Raw genomic sequence first — 8,163 nt, forward strand, 5'->3', positions numbered from 1 at the left:
TCGGTTCTACGCAATCACACATTTCTCGATGGTGCTAGCCTTTGATCTCACTGGAAAAAATATTGAAATGATATGCCCACCGATACAAGACCTGTTCACAATAAATTATAATTGTAGGAACTATATTTTCTTTTTATTGGGAAGTCTTTTAAAAGTCGAGAGAGAGACATCATATTTTAGTATACGAAATCTTAGATGTTATATATTGGATCTGGGTGAACCAATTCATTATGAAAAGACAACTAGGATCTCGGTTTTCAAGTTAGGGCCAGATGTTACTACTTCTGGCTCATTCTCTCAATGGATCCATGTCGACGATTTGGATGGTTTTTCCATATTTATAGGTTGTAACCATACATTCGCATTGCATCACAAGGTTACTCCTGGAATTAAACCAAATTGTGTATACTTTACTGATCAATGGGATGTAACATCACCGAAGGACGTTGTTGTTCGTAATTTTGGTCTTTACGAACTTCAAAATCAGTGCTTGCAACATTTTTTTTACCCTTGTTCACAACCTATTTGGCCTCCTCCAATATGGTTTATGCCATCATTTTCATAAATGAAAAATCTTAGTATTTTTAAGAGGCATGTAACATTAGTATCTTTGAATTATCAAATTATTTTCGGTATTTGTAAGTCAAATTTTTAGTTAATATGTATGAATCTTTTTTATTTGAATATATATTTTTCTGTTTATGTCATTCTGATTTGAGGAAAGAGTATTATTATTAAGTCTTTTTGAGAAACTATTATATATATGTGTGTGTGTAAATTTATCTTAATTGATTTAAATATAAAAGAAATTAAGATTTTATTTGAAACGATTTTCTTACTGTTTTGTAAAGCTACAAAATTAACATTAGTGAAGTTCATACTCGAATGCCTATTGGAAATTTTTTGTTGCACGATATTGAATGATATTCAAGCTTTGCTTGGGATGGCCTTCTTATTGTTTCTTAAAAAAAAACTTTTTAATACAAAATTTAAATTTTTTTTTACCTAAAAAACTTCGTTATGAAGCAGTAAAAAAATTATTCCAAACAAATCCTCAAGAATCAGCTGCTTCTTCTTAGATGGCCGGCCTGGCAATTAGGGGTCCTTTTTCACTTCGATGGTTGCTCTAACAATTAGGGATTCATTTTTTTTTATTATGTAAGTTTGTTCATTCTATGTATACATTTTTTTTGTGTTTTTTTTCCCTTTATGAATCATTGTTGTCTCTTTGACATCGCTCCTTTTTAGTTGCAACTAAGATTTTATTTGCGACGACTTCCTAACTGCTTCTTAAATCAATTTTTTAGTATATATTTTTTAAAATTTTATATTAGAAAGCTGATTTAAGAAGCAATAAGATAGCCATCTCAAACGAAAAAAAAAAATTTACACTAAAAAGTTGCTTTAGAAAACAACAAAAAACTTATCACAAACGAAGTCTTAATATCTAAGCTTAAAAAATCATTTCTTGGCGGTCTCAACTAGGGATGTCAAATTCGGGTCATAGGTTGGGTTCGGGTCAAACACGGAACTAACTCGGGTTCAAACGGGTCGACCTCAACCCGACCCGGGTAGGTAAACGGGTCCAAAATTCGAACCCGAACCCGACTCGGCGGGTTGCTTGGTTGACCCGACTGGACACGGGAACGCGCGGACGAGTGAGTGAGAAGAGGACGCGAGCTGCAGGCGCGGGGCGCGTGGCACCGCAGGTGCGAGAGTCAGGCGCGTGGGGCAGGGTTCGCGGGCAGCCGCGCGGGCAGTAGGGCAGCTGCGCGGGCAAGGTTCGGGTAGGGGGTGGGTAGGTCCTCGGGCAGGCGGGCAGTCATCTCAAACAGGTTTTCGGGTTGACCCGACAACCCATCGGGTCAATCCGAACCCAACCCATTTTTCAAACGGGTCGAATTCTGGAACCCGAACTCGACCCATTTTGGAAACGTGTCGAGTCTAACCCGAAAATTCCGAGTCGTGTTTGGGTCTGATTTTCATGTCGTGTCAAATATTTACACCCCTAATCTCAATCAAGCTTTATCAACCGGCATTACAGAGGCGTCCTCTTTGCCTTACATATGATGATATTCTTTCTATTCAATTCTATTTGTAATGACTTTTAACATTATTTTACTTTGTTCATATTTCTTATAGACTTTAAAATAATTTTATGAAGTGAATCTTCATGCAATCAATTTGTCTTTATTTAGTTATTACTAATGGCAAGTTGTTTGTGTTAGCAACCTTCTCATGTTTGTCCATGCTTAAGAAGGTTGGTGCCAGCCAAATGAGCTCATAAAGACTAATCATTGCTTCTTTTTAACAATTCGTTTGGGATGACTTTCTTACTGCTTCTTAAAACAGCTTTTTAGTATAAAAATTTTAATTTTTTAGTAGAAAGCTTATTTAAGAAGCAGTAAAAAAGCCGATCCAAACGAAGCCTAAGATGCCACCCTTAAGTACTTTAGTAGTGTATTTTTTTTTTTAAATTTAACTTAGCCCTTCCATTATCAATTTATCATTTATATAATGTCTAAAAAATTAGTATAAATGAGCTTTGTAATTCACCAATGGTAAATCACGCTTGGTTATTCATATGTATTATATTTATCATTGAACATTTTTATGAAAATACCTTTAATAATTTCATTTTTGAAAATTACTATATTTTATTTCTTATTAATATATTTTAGTCTTTAAATTTTAGACTATTTTGTATAATATTTTTTACTTATGCTTAAAAAAAATAATATTTTATACCTCATAATATACTTATTTACACTAATATTTCTGTTACATTTTCATTTGAGAAAAAAATACACCAAAATTCTATTTAGATCAAAATACACAGTTGAAAAATAAAACTGTGGTATTCAATAATCATTTGCTTATGATGAGCATAATGAACTTCTTTCACAAAATAATATTATAATATTCATTAATGTTGAAACACAATTTAGGAAACTTTGATTGGCATGAAGAAAAGTTAATTAGACATAGTCTTATGCCTAATCATCATTAATAAATTTTGTTACATGCATGCTCTTAATAAATAAATTTTTTTAGTAGATTTCTATTAAAAAAAACTTTTTACAAAAGTCATATTAAAGTAGATTTCTATTATTTGTTCCATTTTTCTTCAAATTCACATGATTTTTTTTTCATATATAATTTGCTAGTAAATTCTAATTTAAATTAATAAATCATCTCCTTTTATTGAAATCATACTTTTTTTCATTAAGTGAGATGAGAAAATATTTCTTTCAATATTAAAAAATTAAACAATATTTTGGTAGACCTAACTAGCTAATCATTAGGTCTTTCATTTGCAAACTATTTATGAAGGAATATAATCAACAAATCAAGAAATTATTTTACTTAGACTTTATTGGTATAGTTTTCTTATTTTTAGTATAAAAATTTTTCAAGAAGCAAAAAAATAATAACCAAATTTTATCCCAAATAAAAGCCTTAATTTTAATGTTTTTTTTATTTTTAATAGAGTTTTAGAATATATATATATATATATATATATATGAAGTAATTAAATATTCTTTGACCTTTTCATATTTTCCTTGGAAATATTCATATCTACTTTTAATAATAAGTTTATTATATGATCATTATTGTATATAATTTCTAATTGAAGTATAGATGTATTTTATAACTTCAAATTTATGAAAAGATTAAACAGTTATGACAACGAGCTCTCATGAAATAATTTTATTATTAGAAAAGGATAAATTATTTAATCCTGCAGAGTAAAAATGAAAATAAATTGATTTATACCAAACATAGATATGAGATTCCTGTCAATTGTGGAATTATGAATTTTTTTATATAAATATAAATTGCTAAAGTATTCATGATGAAAAAGTATTAATAATATAAATAATTCTGAAAAAAATGTAAATAAATTTTCATTACAATAGTTCTGTCGACTGTTTGTCCCAGTGGCAGTAATTTTTTTTGGCAGATTAGGGAATTGAGTCTGTAGGGCTGCAAGCGAACCAAACGTTCGATGAATTACTCGTTGTTCGGTTCGATTAAAGCTCGTTTGTGATCATTTAATTGACTAAACAAACAAACTTGAACAATATTTTAAATACTTGACTCTTAAATAAACAAACTTGAACAATAATGCGTTCGGCTCATTTATGTTCGCGAACAACATCATTTGAAGTTCGTGAACAAACTCGACATTAAGCTTGATAAGAAGCTCGATTCGTGTTCGATTTTGAACTCGTGAATAAGCTCGATAAAAAAAATTAATATTTGATTATAGAATTAATAAATATAAATAATATAAATATTTTATATTTATTATAATATAATGATATAATTATTATTAAACTTCAAAAAAGAGTGCTAAGGCTGCAAACGAACCGAGCCGAGTCGAGTATGTGAGTGTTCATGTTTGTGTTCATTTAATATCAGCTTGTTCAAGTTTGGTTCATGTTTGTTCGAGCTTTATTGTTTGTGTTCATGTTCGGTTCATGTTCAGTTCATGTTCGTTCGTTTAGTGCTTATCGAGCTTGTTCGCGAACATATTTAACGAATTTTTTTTAACTATCAAACAAATACGTTCATTAACATATCTATGAACAAACACATTTATAATAAAAGCAATTGTCTATGTAACAAAGGCAATGATTATTTATATTTATTAAGTTTATAGTCAAATATTAATTATTTTTATCTAGCTTATTCACAAGTTCAAAATCTAACATGAATCAAACTTTTATCGAGCTTCTTATCGAGCTTAATGTCGAGTTTGTTCACGAACTTCAAATGATATTGTTCGCAAACATAAATGAGCCGAACACATTAGTGTTCAAGTTTGTTTATTTAAGAATCGAGCATTTAAAATATTGTTCAAGTTTGTTTGTTTAGCTAATTAAACGATCACAAACGAGCTTTAATCGAACCGAACAACGAGTAGCTCGTCGAACGTTTGGTTCGCTTGCAGCCCTAATTCCTGGGTCTGTTTGCATTCCCTTTGCTTGTTTTGCAATCATTTTGTGGCCACTAGTTATTACTGGATCAGTGATTGCTGCATGTATCAGAAATTATTTAACTTGTTGTTTAAGTAATTGTAACTTTATATAGATATTTATTTATAAATCATTGCCTTTATTAATGATGTTTGTTAGAAAAACTCTGTGAAGATGGAATTTGCTTATAAATCATTTCCTTTGTTACAAAGACAATTACTTTTATCATAAATGTGTTTGTTCATAGATATGTTCACGAACGTGTTTTTTTGATAGTTTAAAAAAATTTGTTAAATACGTTCGCGAATATGCTCGATGTAATCAGTTGTTAGAAAGCTCGATAAAGCTCGTTTGTTAAGTTAATGAACATCTAAAAGTAGAGCTCGTTTATAGCTCGTTCATGTTTGTTTGTTTAAAGCTCGATAAGCACTAAACGAACGAACATAAACACTCATTAATTTAAATGAACCAAATATGAACACAAATAATAAAGCTCGAACAAATATGAACCAAACTTGAATAAGCTGATATTCAATAAACACAAACAAGAACACTCACATACTCGGCTCGACTCGGTGAGAACGGGAGGAAGGTTTTCCAACGACCATGAGGCCACAGGCCCAATCTCCTGGCAGTAAAATTTGTCTATGCAATTTCAGTTGCACGAATTCAACCAAGATGTGAAGCATCATGAAGTGACGATTTGTTTATCCTATGATTTTCCTATTGTATCTAGGGTGCAAGTGAGCGGGCCAAGGAGCTCCCAAGTTGAGCTGATCGAGTTTCATGTTCAAGCTTGCCTGTAATCGAGCACATTTACTTTTTTTTAGTAGTTAAGGGCATCTCCAACTGAACGGTAAACACTTGTTTGCCGTTCTTGCTTTGCTCCAACCGATCGCCATTTTTGACGCCATTTGATCGCGGATGAACAGTGCGATGCCAATATTGGCGTCGCACTATTCATCTGCGCCATTTTTTTCTCTCTACCGAACAGGTTGGTGACGCAGGAGCTAACGTATGACGCAGGAGCTAACGGCTACCTCTGCTCTTTTTAAAATTTTCATTTCCTGTAGCTATATTAGGCTACAGTGCTTAGTCTCTTTCTTTGATGTATAAATAAGTCTTGTTCTCTGGAAATAAGGAGGTGGTCATTTGGTATTATCCCAAAACAGATTGTTCTGTTTTCTTGTTTTTCCTCTGTTCTTTTTCCCGCCCACAGGTTGCTTCGAATTCTCAAGCTACCAGGCGAAGGAGAAGCAGAGATCCGGGGACATCCAGCTCAGAGTCACCAGCAGTCACCCTTCGAGGAGTCGGAGCCGGTGTCATCTGGTATCAGAGCCGGCAAGATGCCGCCACGGAGGAACCGCCAGCGTCCGATGCGGGATATGGTGGTTGAAGATTTGCAAAGAGAAGTCCAGAGGCTGCAACAAGAACTTGCAAGAAGAGACCAGCAAGAGGCCGGAAGCCGACTGGAAGAAGAGGAGGTTAATCCTTTCCATCAAGATACTTCAAGCGATGATGAAGTTCGTCCAAGAAGGCCACGGCAAGACCGTCCCCCAGATCGAGTTGACAATGGAATTAAGATCGATCTACCCGAATTTGAAGGACGAATGGATCCTGATGAATTCTTGGATTGGTTGCATACGGTTGAGCGAGTTCTTGAGTTCAAAGAAATTCCGGCAGACCGGATTGTTAATCTTGTAGCTATTAAACTGAAGAAAGGTGCTTCGCTTTGGTGGGAGAATTTAAAACGCAACCGAGCGAGGGAAGGACGAAGCAAGATCACCAGCTGGGAGAAAATGAAGAAGGAGTTGCAACGTAAGTACCTCACCGACTATCATCGCCGGAATTTATTTTTGAGGCTTCACCGCCTTCAACAGCATCACCGGTCGGTCGAAGAGTATGTAGCTGAATTTGAACAGCTATCGCTGAAATGCGATCTCAATGAACCCGTGGAGAACACCGTTGCCCGGTTCTTGGAAGGTCTCCAACCTGCAATCGCCCACGTAGTTCAATTACAGCCCCATTGGACTCTGCAGGATGCTATTAATCTAGCTCTCCAAGTAGAACGACAACAGAGCTCTTCTAAGGGAACCGCAAACAGATTTAAAGAACTGGCAGGAGAAAAGATTACCCAGTCTTTCAAAGGTGGGACGTCCGGATCGCAAGAAAGGCCACCAGAGAAATCTCCGGGTAGGACCTGGACTTCCCCAACCACGGGCAGCAGCACCCCAGCGCGAAAATGCTTCAAGTGTCAGGGATTTGGCCACATTGCCTCCAACTGCCCCACGAGAAGAATCGTCACTATCCTAGAGGATGATACTGATCCCAGCGAGGATTGCTCAACAGAAATAACAGTGGAACCAAAAACCACGAGTAATCCCACTATTATTGAGGCTGACGATGGAAACCTGTTAGTTCTTAGAAAATTGTTGATGAGCAATCAGAAAGAAGAACAAGAGCAACGCCACAGTTTGTTTCGTACTAGATGTACCGTCCAAAATCGAGTATGTCAAGTTATTGTTGACAGCGGCAGTTGCGAGAATATAGCCTCGTGCACTATGGTGGAAAAATTGCAGATTCCGACCGAGAAGCACCCGCAGCCTTATGCATTATCCTGGATTCAGAAAGGCAACACCATTGAAGTAACAAAACGATGTCTTGTTCAGTTTTCTATTGGCAGATTCAAGGATCAAGTGTGGTGCGATGTGTTGCCCATGGACGCCTGTCATCTTCTTCTAGGACGACCGTGGCAGTTCGACCGAAAAACGGTACATGATGGGGAGGCCAACACTTATACGTTGATGCAAGGCCACGAGACCATTGTGCTCCTACCTGTTAAACATCCACTTGAAGCTATGCATGAACAGCTGTTGGTAACTCAAACTGAATGCAATCAGGCCATCCAACAGGCGAAAGGAGGATACCTCGTATTGATCAAAGAAGCTGAGAAGAGCATTAAGCCTATCCCGAAAGAGCTTCAACCGTTACTTGACAAATACAGAGAGGTCTGGGTAGAAGAATTGCCGGCTGGACTCCCTCCCCTGCGTGAAATTCAGCACGCCATCGATCTCCAACCTGGAGTTACCTTACCAAACCGCCCACCTTACAGGCTACGACCGGATGAGCATCAAGAATTACAGCGGCAAGTGGAAGAATTGCTGGCCAAAGGATATATACG

Source organism: Dendrobium catenatum, unplaced genomic scaffold, assembly GCF_001605985.2.
Source record: "Dendrobium catenatum unplaced genomic scaffold, ASM160598v2 fragScaff_scaffold_338, whole genome shotgun sequence".
Lineage (NCBI taxonomy): Eukaryota > Viridiplantae > Streptophyta > Magnoliopsida > Asparagales > Orchidaceae > Dendrobium > Dendrobium catenatum.